The following is a 20,349-nucleotide window of genomic DNA, read 5'->3' on the forward strand; positions in this document are numbered from 1 at the left end:
TTGCAACAGTAAGTAGATTAAGGGACCAGTGATTGAGGGCAAATCAATTACAGTGGCTCAGTGGTCTGTGTTTGGGGGGGTTTACTGTTGCATTTATTTACCGTGTGCAGGGCGTAACCACATTACACAGCCTCCTTTTTATAACGAGAACATCCCCCCAAAAAACCATGACTGTAATAATATTCAGGTTATAACCCTCGTAGGAGCTTATGTCTATCAAATCACTCTAATGTTGTAACATGTCTTTATGTACTTTTTAATCCTTTTGAGATATTTTTTTCTATACATACCTCCTCATTTCAATGTTTCTATAATACTTCCAACTACATGTGTGCCTGTAGTGGTGCAATTATGTTTATTTATTTTATTTAAGGATCCTGATCACCAGCACATCCATGAGCCCTGAGTCTTCCTGGTCTCCTGAACATAACAGTGCAATACACACATGAAAAAAGAGTGTCTAAACTATTTAAAACGATTTAAGCAGACATACTGATGGGAAGATTATGTAAGATTTTTGTTGGAAATATACGTTGATTAGCTAAAAATGTGAACAGAATGTGAATAAATATCAGTTTTGACATGATGGTGTCTTCGTATTGTGTTACAGTAAATCAGTTTCCTAGATGAGTGAACACTACTGAAGTTAGCATGCTAACCAGCTAGCCCCAGCCTGTCCTGTATCAGTGGTGTAAACACTGATACTCCCCCGGTGCTCTGAACACCCAGTCAGGACTGCTAGCTGCACGGCTAATCGAGCTACCTAGCTAACAGCAGAAACGTTGAGCAGCAGTTAGCGGTTACCAGTGTCAGGGGTAATTTGTTACAAAGTAATCCATTAGAGTACTCTGATTACTTTTTGCTGTAGCAAATAACATAGTGTGTTATTTCTGTAATTCAAGTAATGCATATGGCAATTCAAAGTAGCCAGATGACAGAGAGGACAGCATTCACTTTGTGGGAAATATTCCCCTTAATGAGTTACTTTTAATAATTTACCCAACACCAGACGTTACACACGTTACACTTCTAATAAGCACACCCGTGTTCTCTGTGAGATTTCAGTCTGGTGGCCAGTTCTTGCATATTGCACCTTTATATATGAGGCGTTATGAATGGAATCAAAACGGAATTAAAACATATGTAATGAACATGGATGACTCTAAAGCAAACAAACTAAAGAGAAGAAACAAACCCCATCAACTGAGAATTTTACATTTGTGCAACTGTGTTTATAGTGACATTATTATATGTTTATCCTCTGAATCATTCTCTGTATAGGAACTACACAGCAGGGATTTGCTGGAGGCTTGGTGCTGTATTTGTGCTGTACGGTTCCAGACTGTCTTCTATTATTCCTCCAGGCTTCTTCAGTGAAGTTGAACTTCAGACGTGCCTTATATCATCGGCGTATTTTCCCCAAATAACAACCTTAGATTTCCATAGATATCTGTATAGTATGTCCTGTGAACTGTACTACATCGGGTCCTCTGCCAAGGAGGTACCGTGACGCGGGGCGGCTCCTCTCCTCCCACCGCCTCCTCCCAGTCCGCCCAGCAGCGGGCTCCGTCATTTCGCCTCCTCGTCCCTCACTTGTTGGATGTGTTCCGCTTCAGTTTCTGTGGTTTCAAGCTTCCCGGTGGTTGTTTGCCCTCTTGGAGTCCAGAGGAGAGCACTGCTGAGTGTGAAGTTTAACGCGTTGGGTTTTGTTTTTATTTCCGTTTTCTTTGGCAGCTTACGTGCGCGTAAAGAGCGCTCACCCTGACGCGTTGTCCTCGTCCTTACCTGTTTGTTTGCTCTTTCTGCGGACCGCGACTATGCTCCGTTTTTCGGTGTCTACCCGTCGTGGCTGTCTGTGTCGCCGTCCCTCTGACCTCTAGTCTGCTGGTCCCACAGCGGGAGTGTCGGGGTTTCCTGGCGGCGTCGTGCGCTCTGGACTCCGGCGCATCCTTGGAGAAGTTCCGCCGCAGTCCCATGCACCGCGCGTCTCTGCTGTCCTCCTGCGGCGATAAGGATGCTGGTGGCTTTTCATGCTCAAACTCCACAGGATTAGCCTGAGTTGAGTAAACGGACCATGTAACCGGATCAGGTATGTGCAGTGATAAAAGAAAAACGGGAGGGAATGGGGTCACATTTTGCATTTGTTATATCTGAGGACAGTGTTTTGTTTAAATGCCCGAGGCTCTGGATTCAGATGTCAGAGGTGATCCTTTGACTCGGACCCTTGATGTGAAGGAGTCGGCCCAATTCAGTTGCAGTGGCCACAACGTAAAGGTTCACAATTCCAAGCGCAGAAATGTGTGACTTCACTTCAATACCACTTTCAATTCAACGTGAAATGTGCCTTTAAGGCTGCCAGAGGAGAGGAAGCGACCATGGAGCAGCTCAGCAGGACTCTTGGGCTTTTTGCCATTTTGCTGCTGCTGCTGTGATCTTCTGTCACACTGGTTCAGGCTGGTCTGGGTGGCCTGCTGCCCCTGGCATTTAGAAAAAGAAGAAGAAGAAGAAAAAAACGACTGCATCACTTTTAATTAAAAAGATAATAGTAGAAAAAGAAGGCTATGTCTGCCAGTGATAAGGCTCGAGGAGTGCCCACTGTGGTCAATTGTGTTTGGATTATTTCCAATCATGAAGCATTTTGGGCAGAGAGAGGGTACAGGTGGAGGTCCTGAGTCCCAGTGGACAGTCACACTGCTGGGTGAGAGGGTTTCAATTCCCACTGGAGCCACTCCTGTTGAAAATGGTTCAGTTGTAAGTGCGTCACCATATTTTACACTGGATATGTCCTGATAATGTGACAGTACTTGAGGGAGGAATAAGAGATGTAGGGTTGGGTGATAGATACAAAATATATATCGTTATTGTGATACAAGACTTTATGTGATTGTGGATTGTGGATTTCAGAGATCATCGTGATACGTCCTAAATGTTGTCTTTTCCTGGTTTAAAGGCTGCTTTACAGTAAAGTGATGTCATTTTCTGAACTCATCAGACTGTTCTACTTGGTACTAGTCTTTACCCTCTCTGTCATTCTATCCACTTTACTGATGATCACTGATCCGATATAGTATTATGGCAGTATTTTGTGAGCGTGCCAATAGTCATCCCTACACATAAAAGCAGAGCCGATTTGGTCACAAATACTGTTATATTTGATTTTGTCATCCAACATCCCATCATTTGTAGAGTGCTTTCGAGAGAAGGTTTCAGAACATCAAGGTTTTATATTTTATCTACTGACATGGACTCAAAATATCATGATGTTATTTTGAGGCCATACTGCCCAGCCTTAATGAGATGCTCGACATGCAAATGTGATATTTGCTATTTATTCAGCTGTACTTCACAGACTGCTTTTTTTATAACAGGCATACCGGAATCGATTAAAGAAAAAAATAAAATGTTCTCTAATGCTCACAAATCAGCAGGTTAAGAGTGAACGACACAGTTAACGCCTCTCTGACTGCTGGTGGACTTGAAGATTACATGAGGTAGCATCTCTACGTTTCCTTGTCTCTGTTATTTTCACCTTAATGGTATAAACAAAATCGTCAGCGCCAAGTTAAACACCCCTCCACCATGTGTGTAGCAGCCGAAGTACAGTATGTGCAGCGTATTGATCTCCCACATCAACAGCCAGCAGCAGGTGCTGTGCTGCTCTGACCCATTTCTCACAGAGGAAGCAGGAAAATGCAGCTTGACTAAATAACTGTTGAGCAGCCTCTCTATATCCCCCCGTCTCCACCCAGCCCCACACACACACACACACACACTCAAACACACACATGCATGCACACACGTACACACACTCTTCTTAATTCCTCCACCTCCAGTGGCTGTGATACAACAGGAAGTAGACTGATTTCCCAGAGGAGTCTGCAGTCAGGGCTGTCACAGCAAACACAGCAGCAACAGACAGAATGTATTTAATACACAGGTTGTATAACGGCGCGCTGTGCCAACTGTTCAAAACACTGAGGGGAAGTACGACAAGCTGCTAGCAGCATTTGGTCTGTCAGTGCTAAGTTGTTCTGTAACAACCTCTCTGGCTGGGAAACTAAATATTTGATCGACCTCGGTTAATTTGGGAAACAGCGAGCCCAAGCTGCTTTATTAGCAAATCTTCATGGCACATATTTGTCGCTGCTGGGAGACAATTTCTATCATCGAATATTTACATATTTTTTTTGCTTTGCTTGAAGAAATACTGGGGCACTTTGACCAAATCCTGTTTAAGCTCACAGGCTTGTCCGGTGTTTTGATTTCGGCCACAAGCAGCAATAAGTAGGTGACAGTCCGTCTGACCAACCTGCAGATTTTGTATGTTTTTGAGCATTGGAAAAAAAAAACGTTCTCGTATGACCCTGCAATCCAAATCACCACAGACAGAGAACTGGCCTTGTATAAACGTCTGCGCTTTAAAAGTTTAATGGTCTTCATGGATAAATGTTCTGAGTCCTCGAGGTCGGTTCAGCTAAAAAATACATTAAAGAAATTCAGACTGAGGAGCGAGGCACGGTGGTCTAAGTGTTCTAGTAGAGCATGTGTGCTTGAATTTTGCTGTTGAGCGTGAGCTGAAACCTTGCATCGTGATTAGCATGAATTTCTGAGTGGTTAGCGGGCTTCATCAGCATGTTGAATTAACATTTTTTAGAAATCAGAGTAGAGGCACTGTTGCTGTAAGAAAGGAGAGTGGAGAGTGGTAGATTTGGTGCTTTCTGAAGTCAGACTAAAGCACTCAGCCCACCTTTGGCTGTAAAACCATGCCTTGTTTCCTCCTGCTGACACTCCACTCAATGTTTTCTGGGACAACATGCGTGGAAGAGTATTTTTCAGTGCGGCGCATATATGGTACGCGTTTACGTGTGTGTGTGTGTGTGTGTGTGTGTTTGTTGGGGCGGCGTTTGGGCGGGCAGAGTCTCGAACTACCCCAGGAAAGTGTTTCAGTGTTTCAGGAGTGGTGTGTGAATTATTGAAAAGCCCTTCAAGGTTTTTCTGGCTGCTTGATCAGTACTTCCTTGCCGTACAGTTGTGAGTTGAGTGATCCGTGGTCACACTTTAAAGGTGAGTCGGGCTGTGTCCAAACTGCACTGCAGCATTAGCAGGACAGGGAACATAACTCCACTGTCAGTCGCAGCAGCTCGTCTTGAAGCCAGACATGACCTCTAAAATGAGCCGTCATTTTAGGAATAGATTTGAATCTCCAGATGTTGGGTGGTTCCTGGTTTTAAGTGTCTGGAAGACAAAGATACCACTTTTACTCTTGATTATGTCAAATGTAATTTGTTCCAATGACACACCCCACACATAGGAAAAGTCTCCCCCCGTTCTACTCAGGTGCGTATGACCATGAACTGTTCCTCTGATATAGCCTGGCAGATTTCCATATGTGATTGACACCAAAATAACATACTGGTAAGTTTGCCCCTATACTGGACAATAATTGCAGTCTTTAAAATTGTGTCCCGGCACAGGTAGTACTGCATAAAGGATTTGTGGTTACACCTAGAGAAAATAATCAATATTATGCCTTGTGACTAGAATAGCTACTAACAACCCAAACCACAGGCCAAATCCTGAGGGCCCATTCAGATAGTATCAGGCTTTGTATGGAAAAAGGTCAGCCCTCTCATTACATTGTTTGACGGTTGTGTGTTTAGGCTGCGATGGTGCAGACTGCAGGGGAAGCCGGGAAAAACTTGAATTTGAACTTTCACATAAGTCAGTGATCTACCCGGATCAGCTCGGCAGTGCTTGTAGCAAAAGTGACCAAAAACACAATGGAGTGTAATCTTATATTTCACATGTATTCACTCAAGTTGGTCTTTTGCACCAGATTAAAACACACTGTATTGACAGGCCTGGTTATTTATTAAGTAAATGTCTTTTTCCTGATCTGTTGATGCGAACAATCACTGTATAATCAGTGTGCTGAATCCTGCCATGGCTAAGGTATGAGCCGTGGATTGGAGACAAAGAAGGACAGGTCAATCATGGGTGCAAAGCTAAATGCTAGCACTAGGTAGGAAGTGCATCATTCTGTTTCCCTTGCATTCACTCAGCTTGGTCCTGTGCACCAGTTTAAAAAGAAAGGATGCAGAGAGATACTCCATGCTCTGCCAACTTTCTTGAATTACCGTCTCCTTCCTCCCCTCTCTTTTCCTTTCACAGGCCCATTTTGGATAATGCCCTCCATTTTGGCATCAGGTCACAAATCAGAAAGACAAATCACAGCCATTTAACTTTGACAAATTTTGTGATTTTTTTTTTGGCCATTTCTGAGTGTGTGAATTTAAGGAAATCTGTAGTTTGACCGCTGTGTGTTAAATAGCTCTATATTCCAACAATAACGACTGCTATAGAGTGTTTGATCAGTAACCCATGTCTCTCCTCCTCCTGCTCATGCAGTAAAAGAGAAAAGAAATGATCTGTTATCCCTGCCAACTTTACCCAGTCAGGACAGAGAACTCCATAAAGAGGTGTTCATGTCTGCTCGGGGAAGGCGCAGAGAGCAGGATCCTCCTGGTCTGGTACACACACTGGCAATGGCGGGACAGGGAAAGCTACCAGTTCTAGCACTCGATGTGACGGCTTATACTACCAGACAGCAGTCGTTCAAGTGTGGTGACATAGCGAGGAGGGAGGCGACTGCTTACTGCACATCGGATAGGAACACTTACAGCAGCTTTAATTCATAATTAATTAATTAATGTGTGCAGAAGAAACTTCATTGAGTCTATGATCAAGGTTACTGCACAGCACATGTGATTATTTCTAAACAATAATTACAAACAGTTTATCTAAGTTGCCTGTTGTGTCATTGTTAAGTCATAAGAGACTTTTTTTGTTGCTTTATTAAGATTGATAAGGCTCCAGCCCTCTGACCAAGCTTTTGAAATGCACCTCACACAGGCACAAAAAAACCACATAGCAAGTCCAAACCATGACATTACAATGTGTTACTGGATAATAAAACTAAGGTACAGCATAACATATATATGTTATGCTATTTATTAACACTTATAGGTTCTTAATAACACATAATAGTGTTAAGAAACATCTAATAAGGATGTTAAAGGGCCTTATTACCTATTGACTGACGTTAATATAATGTTAATGTTAATATCTAACATTACATATAGGGTGTCAGTGGATGTTGTGGATTTGTTGAATTATAATTTGCCCTCTTATAACAAACCTACTATGTTTTGTGGCCGCGCTGCATTTACTCAGTAAATCAGCCCGACATTCAACGATCTATCATTATTATTTCTCGGTTTACACCTCTGAAAATGAGCAGGTATTATTTGCTTTCAGTCGTTTAGGCTGCTGGTCGACCACAACTTGCTGCCCTGTGGCGTTTCGCAAGGTGATGTGCGGTGTGTGAAAGTGAACGCGGAGGTGCAGCCAGGCTGGGTGAGGATGAGGCCAGCGAGAGGAAGGCTCGCTGGCAGTGCCGCAGGCCTCTGGAACAGAAACGCTGTTATCTGCTAATGTAGCTCTACTGCTGCTGGCTGCTGTATCTGTGGTGACTCATCAAAAACACACACGCGCATATACGCATAAAGATATGCACACTGCTAGACGCACTTCCCAGACAAAATCAGACTGACAAACATAAGCGCGCATGCAAAAATACTGACAAAATACTCTTTGACGTTTACAAACTCTCACACAGACAGAGTTAGATTTCCTCCAAATTAAAATGGGTCATTTGAGTTAAAGATAAAGTTCTACACCTGTCCACCGCTCTACGACCTTCACACCCTTTTCTCAATTTAAACTTACCTTTCATTTCAAGCCCAAACCCTCCTCTCTCTTGCTCCATGCATAGACTTCCTTATTTTTATGAACTCAGCCAGATATGACTCTGATCTATTCATCATTATTTGAATATAGAATATAGAACTGATCCTGTAGCGGCCCTCTTTCGCAAGCATTGCTTGAAAATTAAATTCTTCTTACTCTGAGCGAGCTTCAATAGAGACCTAGATCTCATACATACATGCAGTGAATGGTAAAGAAAGGTCAGAGGTCACGGGACTAATATCTCTGTGACCTCAGTTGATCGTGAGGTAAATGTGTGTTAGAATATATATTCATTATGAATAAAACATGTCACATGGCTCACATCAACTGGAGTTCTGCTGATGTGAAGACTTTCAAGTGGAAATGATAAAGTTATTCATAACTCTTACCAGCTTTTACACCCATCATACTCATTAATCAAACATTAATATGTGATAAAGCTGGCTTCTTCTACACTTCCTCAAAACATTTTTTTAACTGTTTTTCTGACGCTTTTGGCTGCAAGATATCCCAGAACTTATCTATCCATGACAGAAAATGTGCCAGTCTGAACAAGAAAGGCACCCCAACGCAAGACACACACAGAGGCAGGAGGGTAAAAACAAAAAAGTTAGAGTAAGAGAACAATGCAGGCTCAAAAAGACAGGGCTTTCATGTTTGGTATTTGATTCGGGTTAGGGTTTTTAAATGAACCCGTACAAAACAAGAAATCACGGAACTTAAACCGTGCAAACCTTTACTCTGACCTGAAGCTTGTAAATCCCATCTCTGTTCACATGAGTGTTCTGAGATTCTCATGATAAAATGGGTGTAGAATCTGAAATCTCTGACGTCTATTTCCTACTTTCAGTGTTATCCTGGAGATGTTCTCCTAAGTTGTGTCTATATTTCAGGAACTGCTTGTTTTCCAGTTGCCATTTTTGTTTGGGTCAAACCCTGGAGACATGCCATGTGCAGCAGGCTCGTAGTTTCCACAGAAGACAAGCTACTGCAGTATAGAAAAGGTTTTGATTATGTCTTCAGAACAATCAGATTTGTTAGAGAGCCTCCTGGATTTCACTGATGCTTTTTTATCGACACGACAGTGGATTATTTTGATTACTTATATGAAATGATCAGTATAAAGTCTGCAGCGAGATGAGAGGAGAATGCAGGCGTTGTTTGTCCTGGAAGCGCTTCCCCCTCACTGCGTCTGGCCCGGCTGTTAGCGGGATGACACAGTGGATTCAGTTACAGTCCTGAGAGCTGAAGGTCACGGGTTCAGTTTTTTGCACAGCCGTGTGTTGAAGTGGCCTTGAACCGCACTCTGAAATACACACCCACTCGCTGATTGTGAGGCTGGCGGCAGAGAGTATGGTTGTTAGGCCGGTTTATTTCTAATTTATCCATTTTGACAGTTGTGGGAAAGAGCGGGCAGAGACTGGAGGTCGAGGTTCAGACTGCTCAACCACCATCCTCACTCAGGACAGGATTGGAAACAGAAAAGTTGATGTACAGTAATGCAGTAATGTGTAGAGCCAGAAATATTTTCATGTCTAATGCAATAAATCAAGGGTTTTAATATGTGGCATTTTTTGTTGTTGTTGTGTTTTTTTAGTTTGAATGAAGTGTATTTAACGACGATAAAATCACTGTTTCTGCAAAAGGAGTCTGGTGGCTCTGGCGAGATCAACTTAACGGCTGTTTCTTGTCAAACAAAAAGGATCTAAGTCCTAAACAAAAACAGATTCTGTGCTCAGACATTTGTACTCAATCCCACTTCCAATATTTACCCCTACTCTCATTTTCATTTGCCCCCTTGCCAGTCAGAACAGAGTTACAAGAGGTAGTGTTTTAAATTCCGCCCCCCCCGAAATGAGACAACCCATCACCGGTGGCATTTATGTAAACCAGACTTTGCCAGTATGTCTGTGGTGAATTCTCTTGGACGCTCACAATTCATTGGCCACTTCAAGCAATCATCAAGTCAATGAATCAAAAATAACAGTTCCTCATTACCCGACCAGTAGCAGTGCTCCATAGGCTAAAATGAGCAACCTGTACTCCTATGCTGCCCGCCTGCGCTGAAATTAGAAGAGCAGGTACCAAATGCAGCAACTTTCTCTTTATTACATTTTATCACAGTAAGGGATACATGAAGTGCACCTACCATACAGAAACTGAATACAGTGCATTTTAGGAAAGAAGAAAAAGAAAAAAACATGAGACAAAAACACACATCAGGTAGTGTGTGAAAGGTATAAGTTAAATGAGGCATATTCGTTCATCAGTAACATAAACTGGATTGTTTTACATTTGCTAAAGACCATTATGCATTGAAATGACAGCTTTCAAAACCTCTGGTCCAAGCTGTGCCTCTGAAAAATTTTTATTTGGAGGGCCATGTAGCCCAACAATACTTCATCTTATTCATTTATCCCAACAAGATTTTGTGACGCCCTACCCCTCAGCAAAACAGAAGGGTAGGCTGAGGGCAAGGTGTGTATTGGGATTGGGCCTGAATTACAATCTGAGTTCATCAGTGGCTGAAACAATTCAACAACACACTCCAAAACTTGTTGTCCCCATTAATCTTGCACAAAAACATGAGAAAATAGGGTCCAGATTTAGAAATGCTGACGTCACCCGTTCAAATGACTGCTATGACAAATGCATCATAAATGATCTAGAATGATTCAAACAGTCTGTAGAGCAGTAATGAGCTGTGGAAATCATCTTGTGTGGTGGATTAAAAGTGTTGCTCTCAGTGGTAACATGCATCAGGCCACAGCTCAGTGGCGACGGTGATGATTGTTTAATTCCTCGTGGGACAACAAGGATAATTACTTGTCCGTAGAGAAAGAACGCTCGCTGCCCCCTAACCTCTGCTCCTGCCGCTCTGCTCCTGAGCAAGGCACCGCAGCAGTCCTGCTGGCTCCGCCATCCGCGGCTGCGCCCCCCTCGCTTTATTAACTGTCACGGATAAAATGTCCATGTGAATGTATGCTAATGTAATATTCGTGGTACATTACTCCCTCAAAGATAGAAGCTGGACCATTTCATTTCCTTTTATGAGACTGCCGTGCTGACCAGCAGAATGGAGGTACAGTAATTACAGCTTCCCCCCGGCTGCCCGCTGCCCCGCGCTGGGTGTGTTTTCAACGATGCTGCACCGCTGCCAAGTGTGAAAGAGAAGCTGGCATATCGCAGGACAGCAGAGGAGGAGCTGAGCGGCTATAATGAAACCTCTGCAAACTCTCGTAAAGCAGGGCGAAGCCGAGCTGTATGCATGTTTAACGTCAAGATCCTCTCCCGCTCAAGTTCTTTACCGTGAATCTGTCTGAGCTGGACATAAATTAACTAGAAAATCAATTCAGGCCCTCCAGTTTGATGTGTGAGTGAGTCAGAGCCTCAGTGATTAGAGCTGTCCCCTCGAGACCAGCTGGTTTGTAGGTCCCGATTGTTTTTGGAAGTATCTCAAAGAGAAGCTTCGTGCCAGGATGAAAAGCATTTTGTTGCTGCGTTCTCTGCTTGAAAGTTGTTTTTTTTACACACTAGAATGTGGCCAAGGCCTCATGCACACAGATATCTTTAAAAATATGATTTAAACGAACACCATCTCTATCCAGACAGGCGGTTTGCTTCTCGTGACCATTCACAGCCACTGGGCACGCACATACAGGAAGCAGGTTGCTCTTTTATAGTATGAATGACCTCTACATTTACTTACATACATTACTTTTAGATTCTATCATTGTGCTATGTTACAAATATCCTACTGAGCAAAAGCATATCCAAAATCTGTCAATTCAAGGTCTTTGCCAATGTTGATAAGACGCCCAGTGGAGAACCAGAATAAACGTTTTTCTTGCATCTTTCAGCATTCACTGATGATGTCCAAGTGACATCATTACAGGGTTCAAAACGACAGTTTTAACAATGTCACTTTAGACATCTTTTAAACTATAGTCACTGACGTCTGAAGATCTTCTGGTGGTTCAAAATTCAAGTGTTAATGACTACCAAATTTGACTTCCTGCAAAAGCAACATGGAGGATTAGATCCTCTGGTCTCAACCTCAGTTGGCTGAATGAGGCATGCACTTTACCTGGAGAGCTATTAAATTACACAACATGTTTCGGTCATCCAACCTTCATCAAGTAGGCTGATATTCCAGGGTTGGAAAATTCAAATCCTCCTGACGTAACAGCGACAGGTCATTGGTGGGAAGTGTTTTAAAGGGGTGTTCAGTTACTCTTTAAGAAGCTGCGTTTGTTCTTCGTGTGTTCAGTCTGTGACAACCCAGCCCTGCCCTGGTTGTTCTCTGCCTGGTACGTAAGGCGTGCTGGGATAGAGACAGTTCAGTTTATGATTTTGAAGGCCAGCCTTTTAGTTAAGTGGACTGTAATTTTTTATGATTAAATATGAATACTGAAGTTCAATTAAAGATGAGTGTTGTTGAGAACAGTTTGTGTCTCTGTAGGTTATGTTATGATGATATATGACTTGAGGTTGTTTCTGCTGTGGCAGCCATCTGGATGAAAACATTCAGCAAAATTTTGTCGGCTGAAAGCGATCCTGTCACATGTTGTCCTTCTCACATATTTCAGCTCAGTGCTCCCAGTCTTCCTTTTTAAAACTGGGGGATGTTGTGTACAACGGCAGTGGCACTGGATGTTTTTTTTTCCCCATGCTATAAACATTTAGAGGACGGGGGCGTACGGGATGTTCGGAACAGCGTAAACCCAAATCAACCCAAAAATCTCATGGAATTGTTTCGTATGCTAAACAAAATCAATAGGCTCTCAGACACTAGTGCAGTTTTATTTGCATGTTTACTGAGCACCGGCTGCAGGCTGCTGTGCTGTTTAATATCTAAATGTGTTTGAGGAAGTTTATCCTGGGAAAATGGGCTGAGCTCCAATCTTTTTTTTTTTTTTTTTTACACAGTCCTGCTCCACATTCATACTGCTCGACACATTTAAACCAGGGAGCTGAATGCTAGACACAGCCTGCTACTTTAGGCTCCAAATGCTTTAGTTACACCTCACCTAAGAGATCTGGGGATTTATGCATCGGCACAGAGACGTTCACAGTCAGTCCAGTGTGTCTGTCAGTTGTTGTGACGGGCAACTTCCCAGATTAAATCATCACTGTTATTGAGTAAACAGTGTTTGAGTAAAATCTCATTCGTGCATTAGCTCGCGGCTCAGCTGCAGCCTCCGTGCCCATTGTGGCTTTTAATGGATTCACCAGAAAGCCCTTGCAGACACCAGTAGCTTTGTCACTGATGTGATTTGAGCTGATAGATCTTGAGAAAAAAGTTCAGTAATCACCCAGTCTTTGTGACGTGAAGTCTAACCCCACTAGGCTACTGACAGCCATTTATTCAGCTGGTAGCTACTGTCATAACTGTCCTAAGCTACTTTGATATTGAATTATACATACATAGTTTTCTCTAACGAACGAGAATAAAACAGTTTCTATATATAGTGGAATGCCTTGCCTAGAAACCCAGAAGAAATAGCAACCTAATCAACAGAACAAACATTGGCATTTTACCTTTCTGCAAGGACCTGCAGGCGGGGTGGTGCCCTACACCATCCTCCCAGTGGACAAATGTGGTGAAGTGCTCCCTCTTCGCTATGAATATATTACGACTTTCTGCGTACTGATGCCCTACCGCATACAGCTGGTGCCCTTTTTATTTTTTTCACCACAAATACGACTTTAAATGTCCCAACATCTCATTAGGAATATCAGTTTCTGAAATGGCTGCAGACAGTTCCAGTGGTCGAAAGCGAATGGTGGTCTCTGAATGGTCTCAGATAGTGGCCTCTAGCTTCATTAACATGACGATAAAAATTTCACATACCCGTGGTTTGCAGAATCGTACAATGCCAACATTTCTTCTGGTGACTGAGCCTGGAAATAAAACAATTTTGAACGACAAAGCAGATGAAATGATAGCTTTATTATCGTTGTCAAGAGAGAAATCTGGGTTCCTTTTTTTAATCTGAGAAATACTGCATCTTAAGTATCTTTAAACTTTTGGACTGTAGCTGCAGCAGCCTGTCGTAGTAGAAGTTGTGGTTGTGCCAGCAGGTGAGGTGCAGTAAGTCGGGCAGAAGTCAGCAGGGAGACCCACAGCCATCCCGCTGGCCTGGATATCTGGTGATAGGCCTATATGGAAAGAGAGGAAATTGAATTTGACATGTGTATAAAAACTACAGATGGACCGTGAGTAATGAATCTTTCACTTGCCATGTGGGTAAAGGTATTCACCACATCTTGACTGTGTAGAAAGGCTGAATCAGGAGCTGGCAGGCAGGAGTACAGTAGCCTGGAGAGCTGCATAACAACATAATGTACACCAGTTATAAATCTGCCAGCCACGTATACGGCATCAGAACATGGTCCAGATTGGACAGCGGGAAAGACTGAAACTGTGCTCCAACTCTCTGTCGTCCTATCTCTCTCCATCCTCACAGGGACGAAGGCCGCCTGTATTGATCATGGGCTTTTATTGGGCCAAGAGGATCATTCTGGGGAGTGGTTCCTTCACATTCATTGCATTCTTCGCCTCAAATGACCTCGAGCAAAATCAAGTAATTGAACTAAAATGTTCGGTGTCATCAATCTCTGCCTACTGGGCCGTAACTGCTGCGACAGCTTTAGAGGGGAAATGGGATAACGGTTGGTTGAGCTCCGGTAGGTCCCTCAGTACACGAGGAAGGTTTTCAAGGTCACATGTAAGTGTTAAGTTAATCTACTTATTATCTTGAAGTGTTATTCTATCAAAAACTTGTAGCTGTGATTCAGTGAAAGGCAGTTTGTTATCCTGTGGTAAATCTCTGCACGGGTGCACAAGGATCTGAAAGATTAGACTCATCCTTTGGTCATGAGTAGGTTGTTTTTAACTCTGCATTTGATTTTGTTTGCTTGTACAGGATGTTTCCCACTGCCAAAAACTAAATAAATCTACAGTTTAGACAGCTGAACTTATGTGTCAGTAATAAGACAGAGTTGCCGGTATTAGAAGTTGCCAGCCCAAGACTTTATTTTTCTTTGTGCCATTAAGCACCTGTCTGTGTGAACACAACAGGATCATACTTTCTCTCATTCTTCTGCATTCTGTGGCTTCTTTCTTTTTCTTTGTCATAACTGATACACTTATTTTTCGACTACCTTTTGTTTCAGTGTATAATATACAAGATTTTCCAATGAAAAGGACTCATGCGTGAAGATTTCACCTCAATCATCGCTAATGACCTGCTAGCTCTGTCTCTGTAGAGAGCGTGTCCCATGCCTATAGTTTCTTTCTTTCTTTCTTTCTTTTTTTTTTTTTGCTGTGTTTAGGCACTTCTGGGTGTCACCTTTATCTACCCACACTGAATGCTTGGTGTTGTTTGTGGACTGTATGTAGCCCCCAGCCAATAACAGCATGCAGGGTGAGAGGTTGGGACCAGTTAACACAGCTGGCTGACATCTGTCTCCTCAGTTCTCAGGATGTCATAAAGAGCTGCAGCACCATGAACCTCTGCCCCTTCTCGCCCACTCCACTATGGCCTTTTGATTGATTTTCAAATGTGTGTAGAGACCTCAGACATTGTTTCACAAGCAAGAACAGCATTAAGACTGTTTTTCTGTTGCTAAACCAAAGCAAAAATCCATAAAGTAATCCACCAGCCTCATAAATCAATAGATTTATTGGGTTTAACAACAATGACACAATTGCATAAAAAAATCCATCTTGTCTTAGAGTAGGTAACCTGATGTTCTTAGCTGCTCATATGCTTCCATTGAAAACAATACATATACTCACTGCTAATGAGTAAAGCTCAGGTACAAAGTGATGTTTGTGCTAGATATTACTGTACATTTTCCTGCAGCTGCACTGAAACCAGTGATCATGAGTGAGCGGTGTATAATCTGTCGTCACCTTACAGCACTAAACAAAATCAAGTAATCCAAACAGATACCCTGTGGTTTCATGTTTAAGCTGCCACTGTATGAAGTTTCCCAATGCAGCTTTAACAGATTAGGGTCTTTTTGTCTTGACATTTTACCCATGATTCTCATTTATACGCTGAATAATCTTCGCGAGAAAGAAATACCACGGTTTCTAAACCGACCCCCTAAATTGTGTTTACTTTGCACCCACGCATGCTAACAAACAAACATGTAGATGCACACGCACACACACACACACACACACACATAGACGCCCACACCGGGCCGCAACAGAGACGACAGAGAGAGGAAACAGATAGAGGAAAGCCTTTGGAACGCCAGATAACAGGATTAGACAAATTACATTTCAACTGTGACCATGAATCCCGTTTGGATGTGCAGCTTGTTTTCTCTCTGCTTACAACGGCAGCCATAGAGCACTGGAGTTTAAATGACAAAATGGTGGTTTTCCAAAATGATAATGTGCTGAAATTGTGCAATGATTTATTGCCCGGGTACATTTGGCGTTGGGTCTGAACTGATGCAACACCTGAAGTCGTCTGAGCTGACGTTCAAAGAACAGATTTACAGATTCTCAAGCACAACCTTCATTCCGTCTGGCTACAGTGCTTCAGTCCAGACTACTTCAAATCCCAAGCGACCCTGAAGAGGATAAACAAGTAGGGAAAAAAATGATGGATGTTCGGAGAGGAAAGATTGTCAGTCTTTCAATTACCTCATCCAGGTTTTGGGGGACACGGGTCAAATGAACCTTGCAAAGGCAGCCCACAGTCGTCTCTTCTGTCATTGTGCTCTGACAAGGCCGCGGATGAGAGTTTAGAGCGCAGACGATGACTGACAGCTCTCCCCTTCAGTCAGACATCATGAACTTCGCTTACATCTGATGTGAGCACTGGGCTGTCTTCGCTTCCACTTTCTCTGTAATGCTGCAAAAACATGGTTATTGACCAAAACCATCAGCACTGAAGTGAGCTGCTGCATAGGCACAGTGTGACAGAAATAGAAAAGTCGACCTAAACAGACGCGTCGTTGCAGTGTAAAGAAGCGTTTGCGCTTGACTTATCTGTGGTTTTGAGGAAACCTACTTAGCTGACATTTCTTCTGGGGATTGTGTTAGAATTCAGTTCAGTGTTTTCAGAACTACATCAGCGTGAGTAAAAAGAGACATTTTGGAGATTCTTTTGAGAGTCGCTCATGCTATGTTTGTGACAACCTTACATTTCTTAGTACCAAGCATCTTTTAGTTTGACTGTGTTGCATTTTTTTTTTTATTATTATTTTTTTTTTTTTTAGCATCCGCTGGGTTTTCAGGGGATTTAAATACTGAAACATGTGAAATGACATAAATCTCAGACAGTTTTGACACTGCAGACATTTGAGAGATGAGCGAGCAAGTTGGCATCTTCCTCAAACATACTTTGTTTGGCAGGACATGTTGTGGGGATCGAACATGTGGCGTTTATGTTAACAGTGTACAGATGGTGTTTGTAGTGTGTTTGGAGGAGGAGAGACTGACACTGGCTGACTGCTGGTCTGAGCAATTTAAGATCCAAGGAATCAATCTTGTAAAAATCCTCCAGGGCAGTCAAGGTCCTTCAGATGCTCCAGAAGACTGATGGCAGAGACTCCAGAGGGAACACTCCATCAGAGAGAGAGAGAGAGAGAGGGAGGGAGGAGGGAGGAGGGGGAGGCAGTTCCAGAGATATTCTCATTACTCTGATTTGCCAAAAAAAAAAAAAAAAAAACAGCATATGGGTAACCTGTCGTTTCACAACATGAAGGGTTTTTATCCTACAAAACAAAATAAGCTACAGGACAGAGACAAAGGAAGGAAATAACGGAAGTGGGCACAATGGAGAGCCAACAAGCTGATGCAACAAGCTGATACTGTAAAAAGCCACTTAATATGAAAGACCAATGACTGCAGGTGTTAAATCTTTTAAACATTGACATAGCGGAGTGCATAATCTTATATAAGGAGTGTACTGTTCCCTGATTTTGCTTGAGTTTTAGTGTCTTTATCCGTCATCTTTCCATGCCTTCAGGCCATGGCTGCAGGCATCTTGTTTTCAGAATCTCCTCAAATTTAGTACAAATGTTCACCGGGATTCAAGGGTGAACTGATTAGAGTACGGTGGCCAACGTTCGAGGTCACTGTGACCTCACGGCATCCAGTTCCTGTGAACGCCATATCTCAAGAATGCATTGATCATGATGAAATGGTGTCTGATTGTCATAAGATGGTGATGTTATGACATTTGATATCCAAGTACAACCTCAGTCTTGTCTGCCTCAAGCTGAAGTGTTGCAGATTCAAGCAGTAAGAAAAACAACAGCTCATTTAACAGCTGTTAAATGTGCTGAGCTCAGAAATGCAGCCCAGTGCAGATTCAACTCGCACCAAGGTGACACTTTGCATGGACTTATGATTGATGATTTCATCATCCACGATTCACCCGAGAGCCACCTAATTTTTATATCATTATGTATTCTGCTGTGATGCAAATAGTCCTCCAGACTTGTTCATTGTATTCCTGACAGCTCTAAGTGAAGTCATGTGTCACTGGAGCTCAAAAATGTCTTAAGATATAAGCTGCTGCAAACAACATGTCTCCTGCTGACTTGAATGTATTGGAATGAATCAGACTTACACAACAGTCTCAGCTAATCAAACACAGGTTTTATTGTCACGTATCCCACTGTACACATTACACAGTATTGTGAAATTCTTAGGTAAAACAAAGATGAATTTAATGACACAGTCTCAAACTAGAATGTAACAGTAGAGAGCATACCTCTGCCAAGGCCCAACAGTCCTCTTTTATTTGATCAAGCCCATACCAATATCAAACTTGTTGGCCCTTTATCATTTTGATACAGGGCTAACAGGGCTTAATCATAATATAAGGTCATCAGATCTAGGGTCTGCAGCTGATTGCACTCACTCATAGACACGAGACAACTAAATATGTCAGGTTGTTCTTTTTCATCAAGATCCATGAATAATTCACTCAGAAATGGACAAAATGTCGAGAAGGGCTCCATCACGCAATGTTAAAGAAACTTAGGAAACATCTCAGGATCTGGCCCTTTCTCTGTATCAGAGCCAAAATGTAATGGAGTCCTCCGTCCTCCATCCAAGTTTCATGGAAATCTGTTCTGACTGACTGAAGTTGTAGACTCTTCTGTCTATTTGTTTCATCGGGACGCCTGATTTACAGTAGTTGGAAATGCTTGAGTACATTTTTATGTATGTGATGCATGTATGTGTGTGTATGAGAGAGTCTTATCAGAATACAAGGCTCTTCAGGCAGTATGTGGGATTGAGGACCACTCTAATCTGGACCCAGTGGTGACTGATCCAGCTCTCTTTGTACTCAGCATGAGTGTGTGTGTGTGTGTGTGAGTGTGCATGAGTGTGTTGATACAGATATCTCATTTCTCTCTGTAGTTTGTCAAAGGAAGTGAACTCAAATTAATCCAACCGAACAAGTTTGCTTGCGGAGCAACATGTAAATAGGGAGAGAAACAAATCTGTGTGTTATTTTGCGTCTGTGTGTCTGAGTAAAGGATGACGTGGTGACAGCGGTGACTCCATTCTCATTTCCTCAATGCAGCACAAGTCACTGCGCTGGCATTAATTATGAAAAATAGTTTGGTGTACTGAGTCTGAGATTGCACGCGCCGGAGAGAATGACGATGAATGATGTTAAGAGGAATCTGTCAGCTGCCATCCCGTTTGGTCTCCACAAATAATTGAAGACTAGTGTACTTTCTGACAGAAACATGGTTTATGAGCTTGGTGCCAGTGTAGAGGTTCAGTTCAGCCTGTGGGAGCAGCACTGCCTCTTTATTTTGTCCTCGGTGGTGAGTCAGACTGAGCTTCCAACTCAGTCAATGAAGAAACCCATTCAGCACCGGCACATAATCACTTTGAGGTGATGAACATGTCTAAGGAGCTATTGTTTACTATTGTTTCTACCTTTAGTTTTTATATAACTTCCCTTTTTCTGAACCACTCTCATCGGTGTCATGGTTTGTCATGGTCTGTTTTATTTTGTAGTTCGTATGTCATGTGTTGGTCTTCACTTCCTCTCTTTGTCCTTTTCTCGTCTTTTTCCTTTTCACCTGTTAAATGTGTTAATATCTGTCTGTCTGTCTGTGCTCTTCCTGCTCTCTCCTTCCCCATGTCAGTCCCATGTGTCCTGTGTTCCCCGTGTTCCCCGTGTTCCTTGTGTTCCTTGTATTACTCATGTTCCTCGTGTTCTTCATATTCCTGGTGTTTTCATGTTCCTTGCATTCCTCACGTCCCTTGTGCTCCTTGTATTCCCAGTGTCCCTCATGTTCCTGCCTATGTTCCCAGTCCTTCTTTGGTTTGTATCTTGCTTTTTATTTATTTATTTTTTTTAATTTTCAACTTTCATTCTCTTGATTTTCCACTGCTTTCCCTTTTGTTTTGGAGACCTTTTGTTGTCAAATTTTTGTTAACTGCCTTTTGTATTTGCATTTGGTATATATAATTTTTTTTTTTACTAGACTTTGCATCACCAATTTATTTTAATAAAGCTTGCTTTTTTCACCTGCCTG

General features: G+C 42.5%; 1 protein-coding gene across 2 annotated transcripts in view; it reads left to right on the forward strand.

Moving 5' to 3' along the window:
* The first annotated feature begins 1,078 nt into the window (after positions 1-1,078).
* The window catches only part of fam163a (family with sequence similarity 163 member A), a 24,121-nt gene continuing 4,850 nt past the window's right edge, over positions 1,079-20,349 (forward strand). For both annotated transcript variants that reach the window (XM_037113522.1, XM_037113523.1), the window contains exon 1: positions 1,079-2,089. The gene's annotated coding sequence lies outside the window, so the exon portion shown is untranslated. The remainder of the gene's footprint in view (positions 2,090-20,349) is intronic.

This window comes from Acanthopagrus latus, chromosome 11 (genome assembly GCF_904848185.1).
Source record: "Acanthopagrus latus isolate v.2019 chromosome 11, fAcaLat1.1, whole genome shotgun sequence".
Lineage (NCBI taxonomy): Eukaryota > Metazoa > Chordata > Actinopteri > Spariformes > Sparidae > Acanthopagrus > Acanthopagrus latus.